Here is a 15,714-nt window from a genome sequence, read left to right on the forward strand (position 1 = left end):
AGGAATTGGAAGGAAAACAAGACATCACAGGTCCCAAGCAAGTCCAAAACCAAGCAGGGCAAACTCCAATTGATTTCAAGGACTGGGAGTCATCTCTGGATGATGATGCCTTGTCCTCCAGACCAGATGGAGTAGCAGTTCCACCTCTTCCAAGTGCTTGTGCAACGACCATACTCTCCCCGAACAAGGCCCCACTCTATCCAAGCACCGGAATGGTGGCCAGGCTCTTCACAATTGCTGAGGCACAGACTCCACCCTCTCTGAGCACTGGTATGGTGGCCAGGCTCTCCGCCAATGCTGTTGTGCAGTTCCACCATCTCTGAGCATAGGGGTGGTGGCACTCTCCCTGATCATTGGTGTGCAAGACATATCCCCTCCAAGAGCTGGGGCAAATGGCCTACCTCCTCCAAGCACAGGAATGGACCCACCCTTTCCACACATATGGGTGGGCCTGCTGTCTTGGCCTGAGGAGATCTTTTCTGCCCAGACCTTTGCCTCCATGGTCCGCCCCTTGAAGTCATTCTTCCATCAATTTGTCCCTTCTCTGTCCCTTTCAGTCCAGGCTGATAGTGGTTCTGCACATACAAATAACACATAAACCTTGCTGGCTTTGTGTGCAGTTCACAGGAATCCAACCCATCAAACAATAGACCCTTTCACAAATTCTCCCTGTGTAACTGCATTTCCAATCCTGAATTCCTCTGAAATGGCTGATTGGATCCATGTTCAACCACAACCTCTTTAGCAAAGGGTTGTTCAGGTAAACCCTCACGTGGAGCTCTGTCTTCTGGGGGCTCACTTTCTGGAAGTTCAGGGAGGTCCCTGTTAAAGCTGCTTCTGGATGTAGTCTCAGGGCATGTTTTCTGTACAGACCAGAAATTTTCCAAATTATTAATTGCTGGTTTCCTTGTGCTTAAGCTTAGTTTACCTCTTTCCTTTTTCATTTCACTTTAAGCTGCATAGAGAAGCCAGGCTGTAACTTCCACAGTTAGCTTGGAAATCTCCTCAGCTAAATATCCAAGTTCATTGCTTGTAAGTTCTGTCTTCCTTCCAAAATCAGAACTCAATTTCACCAAGTTCTCTGCCATTTATAATAAGGATCCCCTTTCTTCCAGTTTCCAATGGCACATTCATCATTTCCTTCTAAGGTCTTACTGGAAGTATCTTTAATGGCCGTATTTCTGCTAACATTCTGTTCATTACAAATCATGTATTCTCTAAGATGATACAGACTTTTTCTACAGCTCTCAATCAGTTTTGAGCCCTTATAATTCTTCCAGCATTTACCCATCACCCAATTCCGAAGCCATCTCCACAGTTTTAGGCAATTGTAATAGTAGCACCCAACTTTCTGGTACAAAAAAATTGTCTTAGTTTCCTAGGTGCTAAAAAAAAATGTCATACAATGGCTTGGCTTAAACAACAGGAATTTATTGCTTATGGTGTTGAGGCTAGGAGAAATCCAAAATCAAGGCATCATCAAGGTGATACTTTCTCCCCAAAGATCATGACAATCTAGGACTGGTTACCCTGGTCCTTGGCTTTTCTGTCACATGGCAATGCACGTTGTGAATTCTTCTCCTTTCTCTTATGGGTTCCGATGACTTCTGGCTTCTTCCCTCTGACTTTCTCACTGTGGCCTTCTCTATAAGGCCCCCAGTAATAGGGTTAAGATCTATTCTGATTGAAATGGACACACCTTAACTAAAAATAGTCTCATCAAAAAGTCTTATTTATAAGGGGTTCACATCCATGTGAATGGATTAAAATAAAGAACATTTTTTTCTGGGGTACATAATTCTATCTGTCACACATATCATAATAAAATCTTTAAGCATTGTTCCCCCATCGATATGTATGGAAGAACACAGCTTGCATTTGTTTGGAAAGGAATCTGTTGATTGCATGCTTTACGTGTAGTCTACAAGTCTGCAAGTAGGACAAAGAGTTTCATGGGTCTGAGGTTTTCTGAATAGCAGAATAAGTTACATTAGACAGAGAGGTAGACAGGGAGGTAGAGAGATGGAGACATATTTTCGATGATAGATTATATAGATGATAGATATGTAGGTAGGTAGGTAGGTAGATGGATAGATAGAGAGATAGACATAGAAATAGAGATAGAGATAGAGATAGACAGAGATAGAGATAGAGATAGAGGTAGAGACAGAGACATATAGAGGAAGGTCAAATTAATACAAGGCTAGTGAATTATTTTATATGCTAAATGAGCAATTTAAATTTTTAATGAAATCTTTCATAACACAAGTGAATGAATAATATTTCATGTAACAAATGTATGTGACTTGTAAGATCACATAGATAAACTACTGTGTTTGTAAACCTTTCTTCTTCTTACTACTTATCATTAAGTATATGAAGAGATTCTTGTAACTAAGACAATAGACTGCATGGTGTAATCTTAAATGGATTTTTCTCACCTAGTCCTTTCTTTACAGTACTCTGAGTTAATCAGAATATATTCACCAAAATTTCCTTCCTTATTTTTAAATGAGAAATGTAGTGACAATTCCAGCATTTTAAATTGAATAATAAACGTTAATTTCTCATTTTTGTAATTGTCATTTTAAAATAAGCAAATCTTATAATATTTGTTTTCCAAAGCGATAAACACCTAAATTTCATGGATTATGTCCATCTTTCTGGACATTCAGTACCTAGAACAATGTTTGGCCTATATTAAACATGCCATAAATAATTTTTTAGCTCAAGCAAATTAAATAAAAAGGGACAAAGATATTACTTATAATTAGTGTATTGTATATAGGCCAATATGAGTAGATTATAATTCATTTCAGGCTTACTTGTTTTCTGATCTGATTACCTGAAAAAAATTAACTTTAAAGAACTCAAATATTATATTTTAATAAATAGTAAACTGTAATAGGTTAGATTTGCAACAAATTTTAATGATATTAACTATGATCATATACACGGTGGTTAGTCAAACCAATGTCAAGGAGGTGAGAGAACAAACTATAACTAATCCTATGAAACACTTCCCCAAGGACAATGAGGCAAAACCCATCAACTTGGTGATATCTAAGCTAAATAGGATTTTTCGACTTTATTTTGGATAAACTGTAGTATCTTGCTATAACGAGGAGAATATCATAGATGTGGATAAAAGTAAGAAGTGAAGGAAGCCTTCAACTGATAGTGGCAGTTGACAAGAAGGGAGAAACTAGAGATGTCAACAACTATGTCAAAACACAATAACGTGAATGTAACTTATAGCACTAAATTTTATACTTGAAAGTGGTTGAAGTGGGAAATTTTGAGTTGTATATAATTTATTACAAAAAGCTTTACAAAAAAAACACCATTGCAACTGGGAGATATCAGAGATTTATTTAAACTCTGAATAATTTAATAATGCCAGAGAATATCATTGATTTCTAGCACCATAATATAAATTTATTTCATAATATTTCATATTTTATTCAGTCATTAATAAAAAGTAAAATTGTATTTAGTGTAATTCTGTGTTATAAAGTAACTGAAAATCAAGAGAATGTACTGAAAAGAGTTTATTTCTGGAAAATGTCAAAGACTTAATTGCACGAGTTCATCAAATAATATGTTATTTCTAAATTACTTGATAATGTCCTAAAACAAATAAAAAGTATAATATAAAACAGATACACATATAAAGTATACAAGGCAAAGATAACATATATTCACCTGCTTTTGAAGAATAACACTTAAAATTTAAATTGTATAATCATATCAGAAAGGATAAAGAAAAACTAAAGTCTAAAATTTTTCTACTGAATACTTTATGCATCAATTGACATGACCTTTTTTATTATTTAGCTTGCTGATATGGTGAATTAAATTGATTGACTTTCAAATTTTAACCAGCCTTGAATACCTGGGATCAATTCCACATGCTCATGGTGCATAATTCCTTTTATACATTACTGGGTTAAATTTGATAACATTTTGTTGAGGATTTTTGTATCTTAGATCATGAAGGATACCAGTCTCTAGTTTTCTTTCTTTCTTTCTCCCCCCCCCCCGCCCCCACCCCCTGCACCTCTCTGTACTTTGTCTGGTTTTGTATCATGGCAATATTAGCCTCATAAAATGATTTGGGAAGTGTTCTTTTCTATATTCTAGAACAGATTATTAAAAACTAGTGTTAATCATTCCTTAAGTGCTTGGTAGAATTCTCCAGTAAAACCATCTAGGCCTGGAAATTTCCCTGTTGAGGACTTTTGAATTATAAATAAAGCTTCTTTAATGGTTATAGTACAATTCCATGTTGTCTATTTCACCTTGGTTGAGTTCGGGTAGTTTATGGTTTTTGAGGAATTGGTCCATTTCTTTAAAGTTATCAAATTTGTGAGCACAAAATTGTTCATAGCATTCCCTTGTGATCCTTTAATGGATAAGGGGTAATGCAGTATCTGTTTGTGTATCCCATGCTTCATTCCTGATATTAGTGATTTGTTTCTTCTCACTTTTGAGCTTTGTCAATCTTGCTAGAGTTTAAACAGTTTTACTGATTGTTTTTTGGTGTACCAGCATTTTGTTTAATTGAGTTCTCTATTGTTTTCCTATTTTCAGTATCACTTATTTTTCTCTTATCTTTATTATTTCCTTCCTTTGTTTGATTTGGGTTTATATTCCTCCTCTTTTTTGAGTTTCTTGAGGTAAGAACTTAGATTTCTGGTTTCAGACCTTTCCTTTTTTCTAATGTAAGCAGTTATGCTATATATTTCCCTCTAAGCACTACTTTAGTTTGTTGCATTTTCCATGGGCACTTAAAAACCATGTACTCTGCTGTTTTGGGGTACAAGTGTCTATAAATGCCAATAAGAGGCTGATGACTGATTGGGTTGTTCAGACCTTCTATATCCTTTCTGATTTTCTGTCTAGTAGTACTATAAATCGCTAAGAGTTGGATGTTGAATTTCTCAACTAAAATTATAAGTTTGTCTTTTTCTCCCTTTAGCTCTAACAGTTTTTGCTTCATGTATTCTAAGGCTCTGTGGTTTTGATACATACATAGTTAAGATCATTATGTCTTCTTGGTGGATTGATCATATTATCATTATTTATATCTCTGTTTCTAGTAATTTTTTTCTCTGAAGTCTATTTTATCTGGTAATAATATACCCACTCGTTTTTTTTATTAACATTTGCATGGTATATCTTTTTATGTCCTTTTACTTTCAATCTACCTATGCCATTGTATTAGAAGTGAGTTTCATGTATACAGTATATTGTTGTATCATGTTTTTGTTTAAATGTTGTTTTTAACCCACTTTATCAATATCTGTCATTTATTTGGTGTATTTAGATCCATTTAAATTTAAGGTAATTATTTGTATATTAGGGCTTAAGTCTGCCATTTTATTATTTGTTTTTGTTTGTTTCCTAATCTTCCTACTTTTGTTTCTCTTTTCTTAGCTTTCTGTGGTTTGCTTGTAAATTTTTAGGTTTCATCTTGATTTGTTTACTGTTTTTATGAGTATAACACTTCATAAAGTTTTCTTAGTGGCTTCTCTATATACCACAATGTACATATGTAACATCCCAGTCTGTTATTATCAATGAAGTGAAAAAGCTTACTTTCATTTAGGTCCTTTTATATTCCTCACTTTTTAGGTGAAATTGTCTTAAGTGTTTTCACTACATACATTGAGCACCACATCAATTGGTGCTATAATTTTTGCTTCATCATCAAATATGACTTTAAAAATTACTGAGAATAAAGCTAGTCAATTTTATTTAATGCTATTGTTACCAATTTGGTTCTCTTTTCTGTTTTGAAGTTCTAAGCTTTTCTTTTTTATTATTTCCTTACTGATTAGAGAACTTCCTTTATACTCTTTTAGGGTAGGTTTGCTGGCAAAAAAAAATTCCTTACTTTTTCTTCAACTGATAACATCTTTATTTCCCTTTCATTATTGAAGCATATTTTCACTGGATATAGAATTCATGATTGTCAGTTCTTTTCTTTGAGTGCTTGGAAAACATTGTGCCATTTCCTTCTAACTGCCATGGTTTCTGGTCATTCGAAGTGGTATTCCTCTTTAAGTAATGTGTCATTCTCTCTAACTGATTTCAAGATTTTAAATTTTCCTTTAGTTTTCTGAATTTTAATTTTGATGTGTCCTGGTGTGGATTGCTTTGGGTGTATATTGTTTGGGATACACTCAGCTTTTGGGATCTGTGGGTTTATATCTGGCAAAATTTGGGAATTTTTCAGCCACTATTTATTTGAATGTTTTTTAGTACCAGTCTCTCTCTCCTCTCCTTCTGGGATTCTGATGATATGAATGTCAACTCCTTTGTTATTGTCCCACATGTACTTAAGAATTGCTTCTCTCTTTTTCAAGATATTTTTTTCCTATTTTGTAGATTAGGCACATTCACTTTAGTTATTTTCAAGTGGAGTGCTGACTCACACTGCTTCATTTCAAATGAGGTGGGTGAACATTCAGCTCCATTCTTGGCACTGCTGACACCTTCCCAGTGAACATGGGGCACCAACTTGCACCACCTTGTTACCTCTGTGTGGAAGTGTAAGCTCAGTTCCCCACTGGGCTTCACTGTCACCAGAGAGGGGGGAAGTGGATGGCAGGCTAACACCATTTAGTTGTTGCAGGATGGGAGTTCCATTTCCTGCTGGTCTCTGCTTACACCAGGAGAGGAAAGAACGGTGAACAGGGTCAACCAGCCACACCACCTTGTTATGCTTACTTTGTTTTGCTACAAGGCACAAAATCCCAACTGATCCCCTCTCTATCTCTCAAAAATCCCTTTGCCATTCTAATGAAAACTCTACCATAAACTGCTATAATTAAAGTATCTTCACATTTTAAAGCTATTTTCTGTCTTTACAACATATGAAATTTACCTCCTTAGGTTGGTACACATTTATTGATCTAGATATTTGCTGTCTACCAATAGCACTAAGTGAAATTATTCTTAAATATATAAATCTCAGAATTTTGGGTTTGCATCCCACTATAGATATCCTTTATTGAGTTTAAATGATCTCATTATCAGAATATTTATATATTAGGATTTCTAAATTCATGTAAAATTAATAAGAAATAACTCTGAGGGAAATTCATTTTTTTCTTTGTTTATTAGCAGACTCAGTCTGTGCATGCATCATGGTAGTTCACTTAATCAAGCCAATTAAATTTTTTTCCAAGTAAGCAGAGAATGTAATTAGGTCAACTCTTTGGCTCAGCTATTTTGAAAAGTAGTTCATGGAGCTCTCCACCTTATATATAATGCCAACATTGTCAAAGAAAAATTCAGTGCTTTTTTAAAAATTGCTGTATATTTTTTATTAGAGAAGTTTTAGGTTGTGATGGTTAAGTTCATGTGTCAACTTGGCTAGGTTATGGTGCCCAGTTGTTTGGGCAAGCAAGCACTGGCCTGATTGTTATTGTAAGGGCATTTCATGGACTTAAATTTAAATTGATTGCATCCATTTGCAATCAACTGAGGAGACTGCCTTCAACAATGAGGGAAGTCTCATCTAATTAGTTGAAGGCTTTAAAAGAGAACTGATGATTTCATTAGTCAGAAGAGAGAATTTCCATGTCTACTTCAACCAGACAGCTTCTCTTGGAGAATTCATCAAGGACCTTCATCAGAGTTCCTGCCTTGCAGCCTGCCCTACAAAATTTGGATTTGTGTGTCCCCACAGCTGTGTGAGACAATTATTTAAAAAATCTCATAATATTTATAGATATCACTTGTTGGTTATGGTTCCCTAGAGAACCATAAGTAATACACAGGTTTATAGAAAGTACATGCAGAAAATATAGTTCCCGTGAACCCACCACCATTTTATACATTTTGCATTAGTGTGGTTCCTTTGTTACAAGTGATGAGAGAATATTATTACAAGAGTACTATTAACTACAATCCACAATTTACATTAGAGTTCACTGTTTGTGTTGTACAGTCCTAATGTTGTTTTTGAAATGGAAGTTATATAAACTTAATTTTCCACATATTCTTAAAAGTAGTGTACCCTTTAAAGATGAAAGACATTTTTATCTGAAATATGCTTTACCCCATGAGTAAAATAACTTGATCTATAATGCACAATTCCTAGCCTGCTCCACCATAACTTGAATTCTTGATTTTACTTAAGCTCATCAAATTTTTCACAATCCCTACCCATCTCCACAAAAATTTGTATTCTTCTTTTTAAGCCACAATTTTCAAAATAGTATTCCTTGACTTGCAGTAGAGCCAAAGCCTCCTTTTGGCTTACTCCATGGGTATTTTCATCCCTCATGTTTCTTTTCTGTATATGAAGGAACAAATAATATTAAACCTAAAATATACTTATAATTATTGTATCAATAATTTAAAACTGTTTTAAATAGAATAATGGTATGTTTTATACTGCTTTCTTATTAATCTCTTAAAATACAAGACATTTTATAAATGTTGAATTGAATTATAACCTCCTTATCATATTGTAGCCCCACATCTAAAATGAGTCCCAGAAAACCATAGAGACTTTATGAGGATAGGTACAATGAAATATTTGCTTAAGCCATTAGTAAATATATGCTGATTTGTTTCAAAAAGCTACAAACATCATTTTAAAAAAATTACCCAATATATTATATATTTCAGCTAACTAAAATAATGGAGACACTAGCTCACTGGTTAATGGTTGTCTGTGTAATCAATTGATTTGGTAGACTGGGATAGAAATTTTCATATAAATGAGAAATATTTTACTGAAATGAATAAGTACTCTGGAAAAACACAGGTAGTTATTTTACTGTTGTAGGGTAGGTCTTCATTATGAATGTCACTATAGGACATTGTAGCCCAGAGTACATCGATGAACTTATAAAAATATAATTATCTAGTTATGTTGGCAATAATGTTACAAACCCTTATAGCATTTAACTTGATTTTCAATGCTAAATCAAACATGAAGGAACAGAATTGAGTATGCCTTTTTACTATTAAATGAGAAAATTAAGGTTGCAGGCACATAATTGTTGAAGGTCATTGTGCTGGTTTGGATATATTATGTCCCCCAAAGCCACATTCTATAATGAAAATCTTGTGGGGGCAGACTGATTAATTTTTTTGGTTAGGATGTGACTTCTTGATTGAATGTTTCCATGGAGATTTGGCCCTGCTCATTCAGTGAGGGTTCTGATTAGTTTACTAGAGTCCTTTAAAAAGAGCCACACAGGCCCAGACACTTGCTGACACTGATGCTTAGAGATACTTGGAGATGCAGACAGAAGGACGTTTAGCTAAGAGATGAAGCCCAGAGTTTGCCCTGGGATATGCTAAGACAGGGGCCCCGGGTGCTTAGAGAGAAATGTCCTGGGAGAAAGAACCAAGAACACACAGGAGTTGAGACAGTAGCTGGAACACAACCCAGGATCAACAGACACCAGCCACATGACTTCCCAGCTAACAGACACCAGCCACGTGACTTCCCAGCTAGCAGAGGTTTTCCAGACACCATCAGCCATCCTTCAGTGAAAGTATCATCTTGTTGATGCCTTAGTTTGGACACTTTTATGGCCTTAGAACTGTAAATTTGTAATCTAACAAATTCCCTCTATAAAAGCCAATACATTTCTGGTATTTTGCATAACAGCAGCTCTAGCAAACTAGTACAGTCATTCAGCTTCAGAATGCCAGACTAGAGATTAGAACTCACATCTCTTGCATCCAGGGACTCTTATTCCTAAGACTGTTTGTATACAACCATTGCTTCCAGAATTTCTGAATCCAAGACCACATCCATGGATAATACACTCCCCCTCCTCCTTAGCTGCTGCCACACCTATCCTTTCTTCCCCTGTACTTAACTAATTCACTTTCATCTGGGGTTGTAAATGTGACTTTGTACCTGCAGAGATTTAGAAGAGATTTTAAATTTTACTCTTGCCTCACAGGTACAAGATTTAAGAATACTATTTAAATATTTGTTAAATTAAATCTTTAAAATAATATGAAGTTAGGGGTTTTCAATCAACCAAGATGTCAGCTTAAGATGATCTAGGTTGTCGGTCCCTCACAGAATCTTTGTACAACTAGCAAAAACTGGCAGAGCCATCTTCTTCCAAACTCTGGAAAATAGTTGAAAGAGTTGCAGTAATGGGTAAGGGCCTAAAAAAAAACCACAGCTTTAAAAATGATAGGAGAAGCTTGTGGTGCCCTTCTTGGCCCTCTGTTTAACCCCTCCTCAATGTGGAAACAGTCTGTGCACCCACTGTGGGTCCCTGGCCCTGTTCCAGAGGGAACAGTGTAGCCCCTATGTGCGTACTGGGGTGCCTTTATGTTGGCACCAATCTATTGGGTGGCAGCCCGAAAGACTAAACCAGGAAACTCATCTTGGGCTCACCTTTGCAGAACTTGCCCTGCAAGCAGAAGTAGCTGGCACACAGCTAAATTAGTGTAAGAAACAACTAATTCAGAGCAGTCTGGGGCAAAGAATTAACTGCTTTAAGTTCTACAATAAAGAAACCACCAGAAAGGTGATGTTCCAGTTTGCTAATGCTGCCATTATGCAAAACACAAGAATTAGATTGGCTTTCATAAAGGGGATTTATTTGGTTACAAATTTACAGTCCTAAGGCCATAAAAGTGTCCAAACTAAGGCATCAACAAGATGATACCTTCACTGAAGAATGGCTGTTGCCATCCAGAACACCTCTGTCAGCTGGGAAGGCACGTGGCTGGCATCTGCTCATCCTTTGCTCCCAGGTTGTGTTTCAAAATGGCTTTCTCCAAAACGTCTCTGGGCATCTGTCTTTGCTCCTCTCTCTCAGCTCCTGTGCATCCTTCTTCCTTTCTCCCAGGGTGTTTCTCTCTAAGTGTCTGGAGGTCCTCTTTTAGCTTCTCCAGGGCAAACTCTGGACTTCATCTCTCAGCTTAGCATCTCCAAATGTCCTTCCCTCCACATCTCCAAATGTCTCCAAGTGTCAGCATCAGTGTCAGCTTCTCTCCAAAATGTCCCTCTCAGCTGCTCTGAGCTCCTTCTGTTTGTGAGCTCTTTTATAAGACTCAAGTGATTAACCCTGAATGGGCGGGTCCATATCTCCATGTAGATCATCTAATCAAACATTTTGCCCACTGTTGATTGAGTCACATCTCCATGGAATAACTCAATCAAAAGATTCCAACCTAATCAACACGAACACATCTTCCCCCACAAGACTGCATTTAAGAATATGGCTTTTGGTGGGATATAATATATCCAAACTGGTACAGGGGAGAAAGTATATTTCATAGGGATTGGGGGGACAGGGGGGACACTCAAATTCCTGTAAACTGGCAAATACCTAAGGTGACTGGCAAGCACAGCCAAGGACAAGACGCAGGCTAGGAAAACACAGAGAAGATCCAGCATCTGGCATTCACCTTAGGTAGATATTTTTGATAAGAAGGCTAAACTCTGAAGGAAAGCACCAGCCAATGCAGAGCCAAGTTGCAAAGCCTGTGAAAGGTGGTTTTGTTTTTGCTTGTTTGTTTTTGCTAGCTCCGGGCACTCAAGGAAAGCTCTGTGATATCACTAGCTGGATAAACACTTAAGGAAGAGACAGCTCAGGGACTAAATCCCAGAGTGAACACTTAAAAATATTAAAATGTACAGTGTGCAACAAAAGAATGCAAGATAAACAAACTGTAAATGATGACCCATCCAAAGAAACAAGTTAAAAATCCAGAAACCATCAGTGAAGACCAGACTTTGTACATATAGGAAAAGATTTTAAAAATATGATCCTCAATGTACTCAAGGAGATAAAAGAAAACACAGAGAAATAATTAAGGGATTACAGGAAACCCATGGATGAACAATATAAGAATCACAATAAATAGGTAGAAACTTTGAAAAGGATTGAAACAGAATTACTTGACTTGAAGACCACAATAACTGAAATGAAAAATTCTTAGACTGTTTCAACAGCACATGGGAGCTGGCAAAGAAAAAAACAGTGAACTTGAAGACAAGACAGTTGAAATGGCTCAGGTTGAGGAGCAATAAAGCAGAGGAATTACAAAAAGCAAACAGAGCTTAGGAAACCTGTGGGATGCCATAAAGCATAACAATATATGCATTATGGGAGTCTTAGAAGGAGAAGAAAGAGAGAATGGGGCAGAAGGAATATCAAATAAATAATGACAGAAAATTCCCTAAATTTAATGAAAGATTTGAATGTGCACATTCAAGAATCCCAATAAACCCCCAAACAGGATAAACATGTCCAGGACCATGTCCAGACATATAGTAATCAAACTATAGAACGCGAAGGACAAGAAGAAAGTTCTGAAAGCTGCAAGAGAAAAGCAACATGTTATATATAGATTGTCCCAGTAAGATTAAGTATCTGTTTCTCATGAGAAACCATGGAAGCAAGAAGTCAGTGAGACAAAAGATAGTGCTGAAGGAAAACAATTGCCAACCAGGAATTTTATATTCGGCAAGACTATAAATGAGGAGATAGACATTTCCAGATGAACAAAAACTGAGGGAGTTCATCACCACCAGAAATGCCCTACGAGAAATACTAAAGTGAGTTCCTTCATACTGAAAGGAAAGGACACTAGACAGTAGATCAAAGAGGCCTAAAGAAATAAAGGACTCTAATAAAAGTAACCATACAGGTGTTATAAATGCCAGCACTACTTTATTATATTTTTTGGTAAGTAACTACACTTCTCATTTCTAACAGGTTCTAAATACAAATGCACAAAAACAAATGATGAGGAGGGGCTGGCGGGGGGCGGTGGTAGTGGCAGCCATCTTCCATCGGGCGCTGCACCGAAGGCCCACGCTGCGTCCCCAACCACCGCCCCATGCCCCTCACCAACTCCCTGGGCGCGCGACCAGGTGCAGACCTCCAAGCCACGCGCAAGGAGCCGCGAGCACGAACCGCGAGCACAAGCCGCTCGCTGGGCTTGGGCGGGGCGCTCGGACCAGGGCCACCCTCCCCAGCTCCTTCCTCTCTGGCCAGGAGCTGGTGGTGGCGGCAGGGGGTGGGGAGTGGGGGGAGTGGGGAGTGGGGGGGATGGGGAGTGGGGGGGGGTGGGAGTGAGAAAGGAGGCAGCCTGGAAGGTGGGGCAGGCCGCCATGGACAACAAAGCTTCTACCAAGGAGGTGCCAGCTGCTAAACCAATGTAAACAGCTTAACGAGAAACGAGTGAAGACCCCATGCAAAAAGGCTCTGGAAATTTTAACAGAATCAAATGTGCAAGAAGTTCATTGTCCTGTTACTGTCTGTGGAGATGTTCATGGTCAATTCCATGATCTGACTGATGGAACTCTATAGAATTGGAGGGGAATCACCAGACACAAACTATTCATGGCTGACTATGTTGACAGAGGTTATTATTCCACGGAGACTGTGACTCTTCTGGTGGCATTAAAAGCGGGTTATCCAGAACACATTAAAATATTGAGAGGAAACCATGAAAGCCAACAAAATACATAAGTATATGGCTTTTATGATGAATGTCCATGAAAGTATGGAAATGCCAATGTTTGGAAATATTTCACAGATCTATTTGATTATCTTCCACTTACAGCTTTAGTAGATGGACAGATATTCTGCCTCCATGGTGGCCTTTCTCCATCCATAGATTCATTGGATCATACAGAGCCCTGGATCATTTAAAAGAAGTTCCACATGAGGGCCCAATGTGTGATTGTTATGGTCAGATCCAGATGATCATGGTGGGTGGGATATTTTTCTGTGTGGTGCTGGCTACACATTTGGACAAGACATTTCTGAAAGTTTAACCACGCCAATGGCCTCAGCTGATTTCTTGTCCTCACCAGCTTGTAATGGAGGGATACAACTGGTGTCATGATCAGAATGGGGTTACTAGCTTCACAGCACCCAATTATTGTTATTGTTGTGGGAACCAGGATGCTATTGTGGAATTAGATGACATTTTAAAATATTCCTTCCTTCAGTTTGACCCAGCTCCTCACCATGGAGAGCCTCATGTTACCTGGGCATCCCAGACTACTTTCCTGTAAATTACTCCTCAGAAAATCTGCCTTTGTATGTGGAAGTATACCTGGCTTTTAAAAAATACACACACACACACACACACATACACATACACATATTTAAAAACAAACAAACAAAAAAAACAGTAGTCTATGTGTTTCTGTAACAAATTGGGATCTAGCTTGACAGTAAACCTCTTCATGGACCAAAATGTACCATACTAATGATGAGCATTTAGCACAATTTGAGACTGAAATTCAGTACTACACTACATTCTAGATCAGTCAGTCTTAACAGTTTGCTGTATTTGTAGTAACTATTTTTCTCTGGACTACTCAAACAAAAGTGGTAACTAACTCCTTTCTCTCCTTTTGCACTATTTGAAAATTGTAGTTATAGTGTTTAACTGGCATGGATTAATAGAGTTGGAATTTTATTTTTAAGGAAAATTCACAAAAGCTAACTTCCACTTACTCCACCTTTCTTTTGTTGAAATGTATATAACTTAACTGATGAAAAGATTCTTCTTGGAAATATGTCTCCATAACATTTAAAGAGATTTCTCTTCATTTAAACTAAATTACTGTTTTACACTGACCTGCATATTTCTGTACTTTTGTCATGATAGTGCTTGCATCCTATTTGGTGTACTGAGCAAATAAACCTTCCATTTCAAACAAACAAACAATAAAAAAACTACAAACAAAGAGAAATAACTACGGTTTTGGATACACAATGCATAACAAAATAATTTGTAACAAGTTCAACAAAAAGGTGGAGGGATAGGATATAGGAACAATGTATGAATATAGATGCAAAAATCCCCAATAAATTAATAGCAAATCGAATCCAGCAGCTCATTTAAAGAATTACACACCATGATCAACTGGGATTTATCTCAAGTATGCAAGGGTGGTTCAACATAAGAAAATCAATTAATGTAATACACCATCTTGATAGAAAATAAAATTTTTAAATCTGCATGATCATCTCAATTGATAAAATGCATCATTGATAAAATGCAGAAAGGGCATTTCACAAAATCCAGCACCCCTTATTAATAAAAACACTTAGGAAACTAGAAATATAAGGAAACTTTCTCAACACAATAAAGGGCATATATGAAAAATTCACAGCTAACATCATACCCAATAGTGAAACACTGAAAGCATTCCCTATAAGCTCAGGAACAAGACAAGGATGTCCTCTGCCACCACTGTTATTCTACAGTGTACTGGAAGTTTGAGCCAGAGCAATAGGCAAGAAAAGGAAATAAAAGGAACCCAAATTGGAAAGGAAGAAATAAAATTTCCCTTACACAGATGACATGATCCTATATAGAGAAAACACTGAAAATTCCACAACCAAGCTTGTAGAGCTAATCAACAGATTCAGCAAAGTGGCCTAGTACAATATCAATATGTAAAAATCAGTAGTTTTCCTGTACCTAGTAATGAAAAATCTGAAGAAGAAATCAAGAAAGAAATTTCATTTATAATAAAATATTTCAGAATAAAATTTAACCAAGGATAAAAAGGGCTTATACTTGGAAAACAATAGACCATTGCTAAATAAATCAAAGAAGACCTAAATAAATGGAAGTACATTCTGAGTTCATAGATTGGAAAACTAAATTTTGATGTGTTGTCAATTCTACCCAAAGTAATTTACAGATTCAATGCAATCCCAATAAAAATTCCAACAGCCT

At 36.9% G+C, this 15,714-nt stretch overlaps 1 pseudogene; it reads left to right on the plus strand.

Annotated features, from left to right (window-relative positions):
- The first annotated feature begins 13,120 nt into the window (after positions 1-13,120).
- LOC119522055 lies at positions 13,121-14,032 on the plus strand (annotated as a pseudogene).
- The last annotated feature ends 1,682 nt before the right edge of the window (positions 14,033-15,714 follow it).

Source organism: Choloepus didactylus, chromosome X (assembly GCF_015220235.1).
Source record: "Choloepus didactylus isolate mChoDid1 chromosome X, mChoDid1.pri, whole genome shotgun sequence".
NCBI classification, from domain to species: domain Eukaryota; kingdom Metazoa; phylum Chordata; class Mammalia; order Pilosa; family Megalonychidae; genus Choloepus; species Choloepus didactylus.